The following is a 16,980-nucleotide window of genomic DNA, read 5'->3' as shown; positions in this document are numbered from 1 at the left end:
CTTACCCAGATGAGGACAGCAGTGCCCAGAACTCTGGGGGAGGAATTTATTGCATTTCTGGTATCAGGGAATGTAAATCTCGGTGGCTCCAAGAAGATTGATCCATTGGGAAGGGGGCAAGAGAAAACTGAACAGAAGAACCCCAAAGATCCTAAGCAGAATGTGTGAATATGTGTGAGAATTTATGGATATGTAGCAGGGTTCTGTTTTTAAGGGACAATCCTTTGTCAGTGAGGTGAATGCAGAGACACCCGGCCCTATCTGTATTCTTTATTTTTTTCTCCTAATTGTCTTTTTGTATTAAACTTTTAAATTCTATAAAAATTATGTGAAGCTCGTTTTTCACACTCCTTTCCCAGGCACTCCAGCGTGTGCAGTGCCCAGCTCCTGACACAGGGCTGCAGCCTCCCCTAACGAGGAGTCATTAATTACCCACAGCCCCTGTCCAGGGCCACCTGAGCCCCTGAGCTCCAGTTCTCCAGGAGGCTCCATCAGCTCCCGTTCAGATCTTCCCTGAGCTGTCACACCCTGACTCATCAGGAGCCTGAGAACAAAGTGTTGGAATCATTTAAAAAATAAAATACAAGCAAAGCAAAGATGCTTGCAATGACATCTTTGATGTTTTATAGATTAAGAGAGTCTCTCATGAATAACAGTCATTCCTTGTGTCATCCCTTTTCTGCCTTGGAGAGTTTTCATTAACTGAGATTAACATTAACTGGAAAATAATTAAACCGGCTTAGAGAGTCTGGCCTTCCCATCAGCACCAGCAATAATTAATCAACACAATCAATAGATTTTAATAGCATTAAAATTCTGATTTACTGCCTTATTCCTCAAGCCCACACCTCCCACTTCTATTCTTAGGCTCACTGTGGGCAGGATAGTCTTTAGGACAATACCAAGAGGACGAATATAGAAATTAAAATCAACCTTCATTTTCGCTGTCCCCGTAAGAAAAGGTCGTCATTTTTTCCTCATAATTTTTTTCTTCATAATTCCCCAACATCAGTCACCCCTGGCCTGTGATTCTGGGCTCACTGGGATCCCTCTCAGCTCCACAAAGCCAAAGTAAGGAGAATAAAATGGGACCAAAGGGGGCAGAAGCAGCTGAGCCCCAGCTGGGAGCAGAGAATCCCTCGGCAGGGCCAGGACACTGCAGGGCCAGGAGAGCCCTGCAGACCCGCTCTGAGCTCTCCTGCAGGAACCCAGGCAGATTTTACTGATAGATCAGAGCAAATCCACCACGTTTTGAGGCAGAGTTTGGTCCTGGTGAGCGCTGATGGGGAAAAACCCCAGCCCAGCCCCTTGCTCTGGGATTTCTCCCTGCGCACAGAAAATGAGCTGGATCCCCTCTCCCCGCTGAGTTCAGTGCTTCAGCACAAGGGGACAGCTTTAGTTCTGTGTTTCCCCATGTCTGTGGCGCTCTTTAATTAACTTTCAGGTTGCTCAGGAAGCTGAACGTTCCATGCTCTTCGTTAGAGCTGGATGAAACATTTCCTTATCACCGGGAGCCACGTTTTATCTCTGCCCACACCTGAGAGCAGCAGCAGCACCTCGGCACAGGAGGGACCCTCCAGCCCCTGTAACCGAGCTCTGCAACTGAGAAATGCAGGGAAAATTAAATTCCAGGTACTTCCTAAGCCTCTGGATGCAAGGCCTTCAGGTAATCCAGGTAATCCAAAAGCAATCTTGCTGGCAATCTAATTGTGTTTTCTGAGGAGGAGGCTGTGAGAACAGTTTGTTTACACATAATTGGATCCCTTTATATGTTTGTATTGTGCTTATTTCTGAAACCTTTCAAAATTGAAAGGTCTCCTGGAATATTTGGCTTGGCTTTTCACTCCAGCCTGGGGGATTACCCATTATTTTGCACATAATGGCCCAGACAAATATGAATTTTGTATTAGCACAGATCAGAAAGTGCAGCTCTCCCTCCAGGGCCAGCAACGGGGACACACCAGAGAAACGGAGGAAATGGCGCTGATTTTTAAATCCCTTTTTATGTTGATTTGTTTCTCTCAGGAAGCTCCTGCTGTCTACAGCAGCCTCCCTGTTGGAAATGCAGGTCCATGGGGAGAGCAGTGGGGGGAGAGGCTTCACATCTGAGAGTTTTTAAAGTCACCACAACTTTCACTCGGATCTTTGTGTGCATCTGCCCAGGCATGGGCTGGGAGGGTCCCTGTCCCTCCCTCTGGTGCCAGCCCAGCTCCAGCTGGGAACATCTCACCCAGCCCTCCCGGCTGGGAACATCTCACCCAGCCCTCCCGGCTGGGAACATCTCACCCAGCCCTCCCAGCCCAGGAGGGGATTCCAGAGCTCTGAATGGGACAGGAGGAGCTTCTGGGGGCTGCAGAGGGAGCTCAGCCCTGCCCTGGGACACAGCTCCTTGTGCAGGGAACCCTGCTGTCACCTCCACCCCAGGGATCCTGCTGTCACCTCCATCCCCTGGGATCCTGCTGTCACCTCCATCCCAGGGAAATCTGGTGTCACCTCCATCCCAGGGAAATCTGGTGTCACCTCCATCCCAGGGATCCTGCTGTCACCTCCATCCCCTGGGATCCTGCTGTCACCTCCATCCCAGGGAAATCTGGTGTCACCTCCACCCCAGGGAACCCTGCTGTCACCTCCATCCCCTGGGATCCTGCTGTCACCTCCTTCCCCTGGGATCCTGCTGTCACCTCCATCCCAGGGACCCTTCCCTGTCTGTTCCTTCCCCTTCCCAGGGGACATTGTCACCCCCAGCTCCCCACCCCCAGCTCTGCCACAGAGGCTCCATGGCCTCGGTGGGGGCTGGAATGTCAATTCCAGGGTTTTGCCAGGAACTTTTGCAGCAGCTCAGTGAGGAACCCACGAAGCCACTGCAGGCTCCAGCCACGGCCACTGCCCGGTGCTGGAGGAGAAAACTCCGATGCAGGGAGCCAAACCTGGGGATTTGTGTTCCCAGAACTCCCTCCCTGCCAGGCTCTGCTGCCTCCTTTCCTTTCTCAGGTACCTGGAGAATCCCAGAGCGGAGCAATCCCCGTTTGCTGCTGCCCGGCTCCCTGTGAGGACAGGGCCCCGCTCGTGTGCGGTGGGCAGCAAACCAAAGCAATCAGCACCAGGTGAGAGGAATCGGGGACACAGCAACACCTGCGGCTGCTGGCACAGCCAAACCTCATCACCCTGATTGCAGCTCCTCCTGATCTACAGAAACAACCCCAAATTTGCACTTCCAGCTCAATCCAGTCACTCCACAAAAAAGAACCTTTCATGCTCGCTGTCGGAGGAGACAAAAGCTGCAGCCTGCCTCGCTCCTCCTGACACTTGTAAAGCTTTTCAAGCCAGGCACACAAGATTTGTCAGAACAAAGTTGACATTTTAAATGAAGAGTAATGATGAAACGTCTAAAGATGTGCTGCAGGAACGCTCTCACAGAGAGTGCTGGCAATTTGAATACAACAGCAATGTGTCATCGTGGGAGAGTCAAACCAGGGATCCTTTCATGTGCTTAAACAGGGGGATAAATTATGGAAAAACTGCAGAACTGTGATGCAGAAGGGGGAATTCATGGTCTGGGGTTTCACTCGTGTGGACGCAGTGCATTGGGCACTGCACCTGTGCCACTCCTGACACGAGCACAGATATTCCAGGGACAAAGAGCGGATGGAGAGCAAAGATCAGTTCTCCAAAAAACCAAAGCAAACAAAGCCTTTTCCATTCTCTTGAGCCGAATTTGTAGAATTTCCCTTCAGCATTTCAGTTGCTTTAACAGCACCAATAGTGGTGAATTTATTTGAAACAGCTGAGGCTCGTGGAAGAGCTGGAATGTGTGGAAATGCAGCTCAGCATTTAACATCCTGCACTGACCAGGGCACTCCCAGTCTCTTTACAGGGATGTCTGGCCCTGGAACATCCCCATTGATGAATTTCAGTGAGAATTGGAGAGTTTTCATTCTGCTTCCCTCATCCTCCTTCCCAGTGGAAGCTAAGCATGCCTAATGCTGTAACATGGGGACACAATAAGAGGTTTTAATCCAATTTTCAACCGCCCTGGATGCAAAGGAAATTTGTGAAGCATATCTAAAGTAACAAATGCCTGAGCTGGAGACCATTTTTCATTTTGAAAGTGAAAATTTATTGGGAAGCTCCAAAGATAGAGCCACTTCTCAGCACAAGGAGAGAGTGGGGAAGCCTGAGAATTCAGCCCTGCTTTATCCTCTGCTGAATCCCAGGGCATGTTCCCCTTCCAGGGCAGCTTTATTGCACAAACTGAGCCCCTCCTTTGGTTCTTCATCCATAATCATAATGAAAAGTGAGATAATTAAACACAGAAACTCCAGGAAAGAGTCAGTCTGAGGTGGGAGGATGCAGGGATGTCTCTGGAGCTCCCACAAGGGAAGGAGGGCACTTTGGGGCACTTTTTTTGCACCTCAGTCTTGTCCCTGCATTCTCCTTTTCCACCTCAGCTCCCTTCCAGAGCAGTTTTGTTTAACAAGGCAGGTGATGACCCACTTCAAGCTGCAGGACTGGCACCTGGAGGGGAAATGTGCTTTAACTGCAGCCTCTGCAGGGGTGGATTCGGGGAGCTGAGCCGGTTCCGAGGTGACAGCGCTCAGCAGGTTTTGTTTCCTTCTCTGGTTTTGGAGTTTGCAGGTCCGGGTTTGGAGGAGGCTCTGCAGAGCTCAGCACTGCAGCTCCTCCTGGGGACCCGTTCCTGATTCCCTCGGGAAGGCTCCTGCCACACTCCTGGCTGAGCAGCAATCCTCACTAATGCAATGACTGACAGCTTCCTCTAATTAGCTGAGCTAATTGGGGGAGGCAGGGTTCCGCGCTGTCTGCAGCACGGATCCTCTGACAGACGAAGTCGCTCTGGGTCACATTCCCAGGTGTGACATTCCAGATTCTCAGCTGTCACCGTCCCTGCTGGGGCCACAAGTGAAGGAGCTCTTTGGAAAATCCATAGAGGCAAAGAGAATTCCAGGGGATGGCGACGGAATAAGAAGATGAGGAACGGATCTGGCTCTTCCCAGCGCTCCCAGCTCAGGTGTGGCTTTATTTCCATTCAGCCACAGGTGTCCCAGGGCAGGGCTGCGGTGAGAGCTCCGTTCTCAGCCCTGGGCTGTCCCTGTCCCTCTGAGCCCAGCTCACAGCTGTCCCCAGCCTGGGTCACCCCCCTGCAGAGAATTTTACCCAGAGTTTCACTGCTTTGTCTTCCCTTTGTGCATTAAAATTTTAAAGACTGAAAAATGAGCCGCAAAAAAAACGTCCTCAGTCAGCAAGCTGCAATCTATTGCAGCAATTAATCAAAGACACACTTTGTCAACTTCCCCTTGTTCTCCTATGCTTTATGGCCGCGTTGTTATTTCATCCACCCAATAAAAAGGGATTCGTCTCCATTGCTGGGGAAATCCTGCTCAGGACTAAGGGTGGCAGCCTTGGCTGATCTGGTGGCCCTGAGCGCAGGGTTTGTTTCTGAGCATTCCTGCAGCCCTCGTGGGGGCATTTTCTGTGCTGCCATTTCCACAGACACATCTGTTATAGATACATATATTGTTGGCTTTTTGCATATGTTAAAATGAATGTTATGTGTATAAGATTAGAAAATTTTGTTGTATTAATATGGTTTTCTTTATTTCTGTTATTGATGAAACTTAGAAATAGTGGTATAATACATGTATGTTAGGCTATGGCATAGCATTAAAACAAAAATTACTTTTGTGTGTATAACCCAAAGACTGAAAAAGATAGCTGGAGACACTTTCTTTTTCCTTTTGTAAACTCTCTTATCCAGATGAGGACAGCAGTGCCCAGAACTCTGGGGGAGGAATTTATTGCATTTCTGGTATCAGGGAATGTAAATCTCGATGGCCCCAAGAAGATTGATCCATTGGGAAGGGGGCAAGAGAAAACTGAACAGAAGAACCCCAAAGATCCTAAGCAGAATGTCTGAATATGTGTGAGAATTTATGGATATGTAGCAGGGTTCTGTTTTTAAGGGACAATCCTTTGTCAGTGAGGTGAATGCAGAGACACCCGGCCCTATCTGTATTCTTTATTTTTTTCTCCTAATTGTCTTTTTCTATTAAACTTTTAAATTCTATAAAAATTATGTGAAGCTCATTTTTCACACATCTGTCATTGCGGGGGACACCCCAGGGGCACAGCAGGAGCCGGGGCGGGGAGGGTGGCCCTGGATGTGGGGCAGAATCCCAAAATCAAAGCAGGATGTGGGGCCCTGCTGGAGAGAGGCCCTGCTGTCCCCTCCTGTCCCCTGCAGGAGCCTCAGAGCAGGAGCAGGAGCTGTCCCCTCACCTGGGTGACACCAGCAGCTGCTCTGTGCCCCCGGGAGCTGCTCTCGGCAGGTCCTTGCAGGGCAGGCTGACACCTCTGTCACTCCGGTACCAATTATCAGAGCAGGAGCTTTTCCAAGCACAGAACTTCCTCCAGCTCTGCCCAGCAGCTGTCCTGCTCCAGGGGAAGGGATTTCACCTCTGCCAGCAGCCCAGCTCCTGCAGCACAGCCTGCCCTGCACAGCTGCCCTGCAGACAGCGATTGCAGCAGTTCACTTCTCACTGCCTGAATGGCAAAAACTGGATTTTCAGGGCTTTGCAGAAATGAGGCTTCCTCTGGATGCAGGAAGCAGCACAAGAGCGCAGCAATTGCAGTTCTGGACACAATTCTGCAGTTCTGGACACAATTCTGCAGTTCTGGACACAATTCTGCAGTTCTGGACACAATTCTGCAGTTCTGGACACACTCACAGGCCCAGGCTGCGGCCCCAGCCTTGCCCATCACTGATCTGAGAACATCACTCAAAATGAAAATTCCCCCAGCTGTAATCACCTCCCACAACATCCAGCCCCTTCAGCCCTCAGAGTTGCTGTAAACTTTTCCAACAGCTCAGGGATTAGAAAAACCATGCCCTGAGTTACAACTCCTCTGTATTAAAGTGATCATAACAGATTAGTGATAAATACAAAGTAATTGATTTTTTTTTCATCCCCTCCCTCCTCCAAACAAGCTTAAACTAATAACAATAATTACATGAAAGCATTGCCATCGGGAAGTTTGTGCATTTCTGGCAGTGAAATCAATTGTTCTGAGGACGAATTTTATCTCAGGAATTAATCACTGCTGTCTCCAATTACTGCATCACCAGCGTTCTCCGGGATGTAGAACATGCAGGGGAGCATCTTCATTAGGAAATGAGGCTGTGCACAACCACAGAGCCTGGGGAAGGGAAATGGGTGGGAAAACTCCCCTGCTGGAGCACGGGGACACCAGCACTGCCAGGCCAAGGCTTCCTGGGAGCTGCTGCAGGTGTTTCTTGTGCCCAGCAATGCAATAAGTGATGTTTATCCCGTGGTTCTGGCCGTGTCATTCCACAGTTCATGTCCCCTGACTCTCCTCCCAGCTTGGAGCAGGTCCCAAGGGACACTCTGTGCATCTCTGCAGCCCCCTTCTTCCCACACTCAAAATCCTTCACTTGTCATCAAGATAAATTGCAAATTTCCACTTCTAACTGATACAAATTTGCTTTTGCGTGCAGCTGGGGGTGCTGGGCTGTGGAACGCTCTCCCACAGCCATTCTTTAAAGATGTTATTTAAAGAATCCTTTAGGGACCAAGGAAAACTATGTATTTTAAACATTAAAGTATTATTAGTAGTAAGCAGTAGAAGCGATTGTTCTGGAATAGAAAAACATTTCCTGAAAGAATCTGTGCCAGCCTTAATTACACTCCCATTGTATTTTATCTTCCTGCTCCCCACACTGAGACAAAGGGTGGGTGGAAAATAATTGAAACAAGGTGAAAATGAGTGCTCATTAAATTGCAGACTACACAAGTACTCATTCCATGTGAGAGGGCTGTAAATATGACTTTTAATGAAGTTATGACATGCTTGCCAATAAAAGTCATTTACTTCACAGTATTACAGTTAATTATACACAGCTGGAGCCGTTTATTGCCCATCCCTTGTTAACTTTGCCTGGGCTCATTAACCCTTTCACAGCTCTGGGCCTGTCACACTTCCAGGCAAGAAGGAGAAGGCAAAGAGGATTTTCAGGAGGGGTTTCAGGAGGGGTTTCAGGTGCTGCAGGGCACAGAGAATGCAAAGGCTCCAGCTCAAGTTGTGCACCCAGGTGTGGGAGGTGCAAACCTGGAGGAGCCCCTGCAGTTTGTCCCCTGTTCCTCTCACCTGTTAATGGGTCTGGGAAATGGAATCTCCCTGGATTTTCCTGGTTTGCTGCAGCTCATTGTGCACTTCCCAAGGACTTCCAGCTCCCCCAGTTTTTGCCGCTCTTGTCCTGGAGTGTTCACCTGGTTTCTGGGTTGGGCTTGTCGTGGTCTGACCTGCAGCCCATTCAAAGCCAAGAACTTGTGTTATTCTAAACTGGGAACAGCCAGATTTACAAACCCCCAAACTCACACTGTCCATCCAGCACGTTAAGCAGCCCTGGCACTACAACATAATCTGCTGCAGTTTGATAATGAAGACTAATTACCCCGAGAATTCAGCATGGCTCTGTTCCTGACCTGCAAACCATCCTGCTGCTCCTCCAAATCCTGTTTGTTCCTTCTCCCTTCTCTTATTTTAAGCTCCTGCCTGCCCCAGGTGCCTTCTGTGTAAAGAGGAATTGGTCAGTGGCTGCGTGAGTTTCTGCAGGGAGCCCTTTCATGGAGACTCCTGCAATTTTCTCCAGGAACACTCCGATAATTGCAGTGCCTGGGGACTCGCATTTGGTATCCGAGAGAGCAACAAAATCACGGGGAGGACTTGTTTGTTCAACTCCAACAGAAGAGAAAAAATATCTGTGCTGAAGCCACAAAAGCAGCAGCGGCTGGAGGGGAATCCAGAGCTTTGGGATTTGGTGTGGAGTTCCTGCAGCTGAGACAGGAGAGGTGCAGGATGGCAGGGGGAGATGGAAAGGGATCCCTGCAGCTGAGACAGGAGAGGTGCAGGATGGCAGGGGGAGATGGGAAGGGAGGGCACAAGGAACACACAGGGAGGAAGAAAGGAAGGAGGAAAGCACGAGATGAGACCGGCCTGTGACTTCCAGGGGTTGGGGAGAGCACCTGGTGTGATGAGTGACCTGAGCATCGCACAGCCCCAGTTTAGAGCAGAGGATTAATTATTTTTAATCCAGCCTGTCATGAATGCAGGCAGATCCATGGGAGCCAGGGAAGTACTGCCAGGGCATGGCCTTCTCCATGGGAGGAGAATTTTCATTTGAATTCTGCTGTTTGAAGTCCTGCACTGGCAGCACGAGCGCTCTGCTCTGCTGCAGAGGAACAGGAAGGACAAAGGGAGTGAATACAGGCATCACTCAGCTCAGCTCTCAGAGAAACCAGAGACAGGAGCTGCAATTGCAGCCCCTCTCCTGCTCAACGCTGAGGAGCCACTGCTGAAATATTAATTAGAGAAAGAGCTGAAACTTGTACAGATAAAAACTTGAGGAACCGTGTTCTAATGGCTGGAGTAGTTAAAAAGCAGAATACAATATCCAGCAAGTAATGCTTAATCTGTTGGATCTGTGTCCCACTGGAGATTTTTAAGGAGAGATTAGAGGAACACAAGAGGAGTGCCAAGTCTGGCTGATGCTGCCTTTGAACACGCGACCTCCAGAGATTCCCCTCAGCTCTGTTTTTCAGTAATTGCGTGTTGTGGAAGGCTCTGAAATTCAGCTTTTATTGAAAGACAAATGTAAAGCTTGAGAGAGTGCCTGAATATGAATGCAGCATCTCAGTCCCCCCCAGAAGCTGGGGAAGTGATTAGGAGATCTCAGGAGCACAGCCAGGCCTTCCTGGCTCACCACAAACCCTCTCCACTGCTGTGATGCTTCCTTTTAACTCGGAGCCATCTCACAGTGAAGCACGGGCTCCTCAGGAAATGGGATTTTATGGAATGCTCAAGCAGCCCCTGCATCAGGAGCTGCACAGCAAAGCCTCTGCTCTCAGGCACTCGGAATATTCATGGCTGGACAGGCGAGGGGGGAAGAGGCAGAGAGAAAATAACCCTCCTGAATTCCAGGAAAATAAAGGCTGGAGCTGGAACAGAACCCTGAGATTTTAGCTCTGGTCTCCTGCAGAATTCCAGCTCCAGAACAAACAGGGGTGGCAGATTCAAACCACCAACGTGGCAGAGCATTTCTTCATCTCCCTCATTTCATTACCGAACACCAGACTGTGCAGAACAAACCTTTTCCCGCTGGGATCCACCCTTGGGAATTTGGGGAAGACCAAAGGGATGGGATCATTTCCTGCTGAGGAGTCACTGGTGCCAAAAGGGATCCAGGATCAGGATGATGGAGGGCACACAGCTCTGAGCCCATCCCAAGCCCAGAGCTGCCTGCAGCACTTGGGTAAATTCACTCTGACAGACACACTTGGGTAAATTCACTCTGACAAACACACTTGGGTAAATTCACTCTGACAAACACACTTTGTGTCCTGCTCTAACACAGAAGGAAAAGAAGAACTTTTCTCACCTTGAAATTACTCCTGGATAAAGTCATGTTCTCAAATATCCCACTGTATCACTAAGACAAAGCATCATTAAGGAAACAAGGGGAAGTCAGATGTGGAAGGAGTGGCCACTACAGAACTCTTTGGGGCCACAGGAAGAAGGAAGGAGAAATAAGATTTTGTGGTTCCTGACAACTGAATGTCTCTGATTCCTAACCCAGCTGCAGATTGGGGTTTTTTATTTCAGGTGCTGTGTCTGACCAGGCTCCCTAATCCTCCTTCAGAGGAACTCAGACAGGAGGGAATTCAAAGAGATGTTTGGAAATAAGGGCAAAGCACAGATTACCAGGGAAAGGCTGATCCAAATCCCTGCTAGGTGTGGGCATCCAGAGGAGCCAGGACCAAAGCAGAGCCCAGAGGCTGATTTGGAGGGAGCTGTGTTTGATTTGGCTGTGCAGGGAGGGCAGGACTCACCGGGATCTGCTGGGAAAGGAAAGGCAAAGGGAGCAGCAAGAGGGGTTTATTCAGTTTACAGCTCGTGGGGTTTAAGCCTCTCCCGTTTCAGGTGGTTTTTTTGTTTTTGAGTGTGGACTCCACACTCAGATGCATGGGGAAGGTACTTGCACTCTTTGTTTGGAGCTAAAACGTGAAACCTCTCCCCTCCTGGACCAGAAGGGAGTTCATCCCAGCCTGCCCCTGTTCCTGCTCAGAAGCCCCCCTTTATTCTTTATTCTTTATTCTTTATTCTTTATTCTTTATTCTTTATTCTTTATTCTTTATTCTTTATTCTTTATTCTCCCTCACCTTTATCCCTTCAGGCAGACCCCTGCAGTGAATGATCAGAGGAATCCTGACTCAAAGGGCCCCAGAGTGAAGCTGGAGAAGGCTCCAGCTCTGCTCAGTTCCCAGGGAATGATCAGCTGAGGGTTGCAGCAGCTGTGATAAGAGGATTCCTGTTTACAGCAGCAGCCCATAACCTGTTCCTGTTTCGTGGCACCTGTTCCATCCCAGCCTGGGAGTCTGGGGCTGTAAATTACTGCCCCAGCAGCTCCTCAGCACCTGCAGCCTCACCGTGACCCATAAATCCCCCTGCCATCCTCTGCCAGGGCCCTTTTAATGCTCTTCCTTTTCTTCCCTCTCCCCCTTCCTGCCCCTCTTTGCTCTGAGGAATTCCACCGGGAATAAAGCGGGGGAAGAGCGGCAGGAAGCAGAAAATGATGAGATTTTGTGGGGAAAGCTGGAGGGGAGCACTGGCAGAATTCAGCCTGTGGACACAGAGCTCTGCTCCCTTCAGTGCTGAGGGTTGGCAGTGCCAGTGAATTCCTTCAGAGGAGCAGCAGGTCCCAGCCCATCCCGGATTTCTCCCCAGACTCGCTCCCTGCTCTGGACCATGGAGGTGGGGTCACCTCAGCTTTTGGGAGAGCTGGGTGTTGTTGCTCTATTAGGAACGGCGAGATGAACAACACAGACTCTCTCAGGAGTGGATCAGGAGAATTTCTCTCAGTTTATTGCTTCAGGTCTTTTTTATCGACCGATATGTGGAAAGTACAGAAAAGAAACTCTTCTTGGTTAGTAAACTAACATTTCACCATCACTGGTCAGTGGGGTACACCACCCCCCGACCTTCTCTTGCCAGAAAACAAGGAACAGACAAACAGCACCTGCAAGGCTGTTTTCTGTCTCTGAGGATTGTTTTAATTCCTCCTCATCATTTCCCAGGCCACTTTCTCAGGCGAGACTGAGAAAGCTCTGTGGCCTGCTATTCCACAGGCACCGTGCTGCCTGCTTCAGAGTTAGCATCCACAGGGTGTGAGCTCTGCAGGCTCTCGGGAATGACACCAGGGACGGCACAAACGCGCTCAGAGCGTTTGGACTTCACGGCCTCTCACCAAACTGCAAATTCTCTTGGCAAAGGAATCGCTGAACAGATTTATGTAATAATAACTTCCCCTCACACCTCCTCATTGGCTCACTGGACAATCTGACCAGAGCACACAGATCTGCTGCTGCTTTTTCCTCTTTCATTAATCATTTTGCTTTTTGCTCTGTTACATTTATTTGATTTAGACAATAACATCTCTGTCAAATACAGTTTAATTGGTATCTAAGGCCTAGTCTGCATTTACATTTTACTGGAATAATAATGGTGCTAAGGGGGAGGATATTTTTTAGAAAAGACTTATGCTGCTCTGAACTCCTTGGTGGCTGCAATGAGGTTGGAATAAAAGTGATTTACTCTGGTTTGCTTCTTCCCCTACTCCGTGGTAATAGCGATCTAATTATAAAGTATGTTTATGCTGACACAATCATATCCACAATCGGGGTTTATTCTTTCAGTCTTCATTTGTCTTAATGTAAATTCTGCTGGAGGAAAACGCCACAAGCACACACAGACACCAGCAGCAGGATCATCAGAGTCCCCAAAACCCATCTGGGTGAATTCATCAGGGGATAATTCTGTCCCTGGGGCTTTGATCTCCGGAGATCTCGGTTTGTGGGACCGTAACTGCTCCAATTGCATTACAGCAGTAATAAAAGACCCCACAGTGCTGAAAAATGCCATTTATGGGATCCCTTTTAGGAAGCAGAATCAGCAGCAGTGAGGGCCTGAACTGCTTTTACTTACAATGGACACCAGATTCATTTAACCCTTAAAGCTCCGCTATTGAACTGCCTTGAGAGAATCCCAGAGTTTCTGCCACACGATTCCCCAGGCTCCCATGGAACAGGCAAAGCAGAACAGCTGGAAACAGCACAGCAGGAGCAGGGCTGCTGTGACTGAGAGAAAGGTAAAATGTAGTTAATTCCTGCGGGGGGGAAAAAACAATTACTGCTGTTAAAAGGAAAAATAAAATGGCCCTTGTGGGAGGATCGGCTCGGGGAGTGAACAATTAGGGGCAAGAGGGAGCAGTTGCATTAATTGGTGCTTAGTCTGTCTGCTTGAAGAGCCAGGACTGCACTTTCCCACGTGTTTGGTTTGGTTTGGCTTTGGTGTTTTGTTTGGTTTTGATGTTTTGTTTGTTTTTGTTTTGTTTTTGGTTTGTTTTCAGGGTCTGTTTTAACTGCTCCTGCTGGCTGTGCCCATCTGTGAGGGTGGATTTGACCCTGAGTACTCAGATAATCCTATTTTTGTTTGGTTTAATCTGATTAAGTTCCTCAGTACCAGCTGAGATTAAAACCCATGACCAACAAATGCTTGAATAAAGATAAAATGCAAATGGTGTTTTCTGCACCTCAGAGTCAGAGGGTTTATAACAATTCCCAATTAATGTGCAGCCTGCTATTAGGGCTGAAGAAGGTGAGCTGCAGGGATGAAGAGCTGTGCTGACTTTTCATCCCCCAGAATAAAGACAAAATAAAAGGATTACAGCACAAGTTGCTGGAGTTGTCCTTAGGCCATACAGCAGGAGGTAATTCTGGGATCACAGCAGGAGCAGCGTCCTGGAGGCAGCGCCACAGGAGGGGCTGGGGATGAGGAATCTTCCTGCTCCTGTCCCTGTCCCTGTCCTTGTCCCTGTCCCTGTCCTGTCCCTGTCCCTGTCCCTGTCCCTGTCCCTGCTCCTGTCCTGTCCCTGTCCCTGTCCCTGTCCCTGTCCCTGTCCCTGTCCCTGTCCCTGTCCTGTCCTGTCCCTGTCCCTGTCCCTGTCCTTGTCCCTGTCCCTGTCCTGTCCCTGTCCCTGTCCCTGTCCCTGTCCCTGCTCCTGTCCTGTCCCTGTCCCTGTCCCTGTCCCTGTCCCTGTCCCTGTCCCTGCTCCTGTCCTGTCCCTGTCCTGTCCCTGTCCCTGTCCCTGCTCCTGTCCTGTCCCTGTCCCTGTCCCTGTCCCTGTCCCTGTCCTGTCCCTGTCCCTGTCCCTGTCCTTGTCCTTGTCCCATCCCTGTCCCTGTCCTGTCCCTGTCCCTGTCCCTGTCCCTGTCCCTGCTCCTGTCCTGTCCCTGTCCCTGTCCCTGTCCCTGTCCCTGTCCCTGTCCCTGTCCCTGCTCCTGTCCTGTCCCTGTCCCTGTCCCTGTCCCTGTCCCTGTCCCTGTCCCTGTCCTGTCCCTGTCCCTGTCCCTGTCCCTGTCCCTGTCCCTGTCCCTGTCCCTGTCCTGTCCCTGTCCCTGTCCTGTCCCTGTCCCTGTCCCTGTCCCTGTCCTGTCCCTGTCCCTGTCCCTGTCCCTGCTCCAGGGATGGGAATGGCTGAGGGTGGCAGTGATGAGCTGAGGGGAGGCCAGACCGAGCTAAATATGTCAGAAAATGCCTGAGAATTGTCCAGGAGATGCTGCAATAAAAACCTGTGATCCTGTGGTGGTGGGGCTGGGCCCTGGCAGGGCTGAGGCTCTGGGGGATCACGACAGGGGCTGCTCTGTGAGGAAGGTGAAGCCTCCAAGCAGGATTTGAATCTGGTTTCAGAGTGAAGTTGTGATTCCGCTGTCCCTTTGTTAAACCCTTGTTCTGGTGACATTTGTGAGCTGCTCCCCGCAGGACAGGGCGGGCAGGGCAGAAAATGAACCCTGCCTGCTCTGGGCTGCTGGAAATGTGAAATGGTCTCTGCTCCAGGGGGACAACGGGAGTGTTATAGATACAGATTATATTGTTGGCTTTTCACAAATATTAAAATGAATGTTATGTGTATAAGAATGGAAATTTTTGTTGTATTAATATAGGGTTTTTTATTTCTGTTATTGATGAAACTTAGAAACAGTGGTATAATACATGTATGTTAGGCTATGACATAGCATTAAAACAAAAACTACTTTTGTGTGTATAACCCAAAGACTGAAAAAGATAGCTGGAGACACTTTCTTTTTCCTTTTGTAAACTCTCTTACCCAGATGAGGACAGCAGTGACCAGAACTCTGGGGGAGGAATTTATTGCATTTCTGGTATCAGGGAATGTAAATCTCGGTGGCTCCAAGAAGATTGATCCATTGGGAAGGGGGCAAGAGAAAACTGAACAGAAGAACCCCAAAGATCCTAAGCAGAATGTCTGAATATGTGTGAGAATTTATGGATATGGAGCAGGGTTCTGTTTTTAAGGGACAATCCTTTGTCAGTGAGGTGAATGCAGAGACACCCGGCCCTATCTGTATTCTTTATTTTTATCTCCTAATTGTCTTTTTCTATTAAACTTTTACATTCTATAAAAATCATGTGAAGCTCGTTTTTCACAGGGAGGAATGGCAAACTTCCCACAGTATTGAAATAACCCTGTGCAGTTCTGGGGTTTTCCCTTTCTTCAGTCATTCCAAATAGATCACCCAAGGTCTGAAGGTCCCTCACACTCCCAGGCCTGGCTTCAGGCTCTCTGCAAACACCGAGAGCTGCAGTTCCCTTTGCAGTTTCAAACACCACACTCACACTTTTATCTCTGAAAAAACACCCTGAACGAGGCAGCAGCGCTTTCAGTGCAAAAGGAATAATCCAGCAGAGTGGGAAGTCCATCATTTGCAGGCTCCTGCTGCTCCCCTTGGCCTGTAATGACCGAAGGCTGTCGGAATGTCATAATTCCAACGGGGAGTGAAGTTACAGCCATAACACTGCGTGTGAAGGCATCAAACATTCATGACCATATCTGAGGCTTTCTAGTCCATAAACCTTCTCTGAACTCAAGTAATGGAGTTATCAAAAAGACAGAGCAGCTGTTCATGGGGCCTGTGTGACATTCACAGAATGTTCTGGGCTATGCAGTACCTTGGGATAATCAGGGCTGTTGTATAAAATATGAGCCAGACCTCAACTTCTGCCTTTTTCCAATTTTTCCCCACAATTTCAAGGATAAGCACATTTTTTGGTGCAAACTTTTATTTTTTTTCCCTTATTTGTGATCCTTCTGGAATAGCTGGAAACTTTTTGCATCTTTCCTTTGCTGTTTCACTTGAAAACCAAAACAAGTCCGTTCCTGTTTTCTCTCGTTTTCCCAGACTCTTTCTGGGGAGATTCCTGTGCCTGTGCTGAGATTTAGTCAGTCCCTCGTGGGAGTTGCATGAGGAGGGGATGTTCCAATGAGCAGAGTGTGGGGATCTGCTCGCTGCCTTGGGGGTTCCGTGTCCTGGATTCCCACTGAGCCCCGCTCAGGGCCCGGCCCAGCCGAGCGCTTTTCACAGGGAGGGGTTAAAAGTCTCAGCAGAACAACCAGAGCCAAAGCTTCAGTGTTAAATTAGCTCCCCATTCCATGGCTTGTGGTGGTGCCCTGGCACTGTCCTGGTCACCCTGGCACTATCCTGGTGCCCTGGTGCTGTTCTGGTGACCCTGGCACTGTTCTGGTCACCCCGGCACTGTCCTGGTGCCCCTAGCACTGTCCTGGTCACCCTGGTGCTGTCCTGGTCACCCTGGCACTGTCCTGGTCACCCTGGCACTGTCCTGGTGACCCTGGTGCTGTCCTGGTCACCCTGGCACTGTCCTGGTCACCCTGGCACTATCCTGGTGACCCTGGTGCTGTCCTGGTCACCCTGGCACTGTCCTGGTGCCCCTGGCACTGTCCTGGTGACCCTGGTGCTGTCCTGGTCACCCTGGCACTGTCCTGGTCACCCTGGCACTGTCCTGGTCACCCTG

This window comes from Pseudopodoces humilis, chromosome 30 (assembly GCF_049639895.1).
Source record: "Pseudopodoces humilis isolate 2021_Gansu_Grassland_sample_001 chromosome 30, ASM4963989v1, whole genome shotgun sequence".
Classification (NCBI taxonomy): domain Eukaryota; kingdom Metazoa; phylum Chordata; class Aves; order Passeriformes; family Paridae; genus Pseudopodoces; species Pseudopodoces humilis.
The sequence above is the reverse complement of the archived record's forward strand: the minus strand, read 5'-3'. Positions refer to the sequence as shown.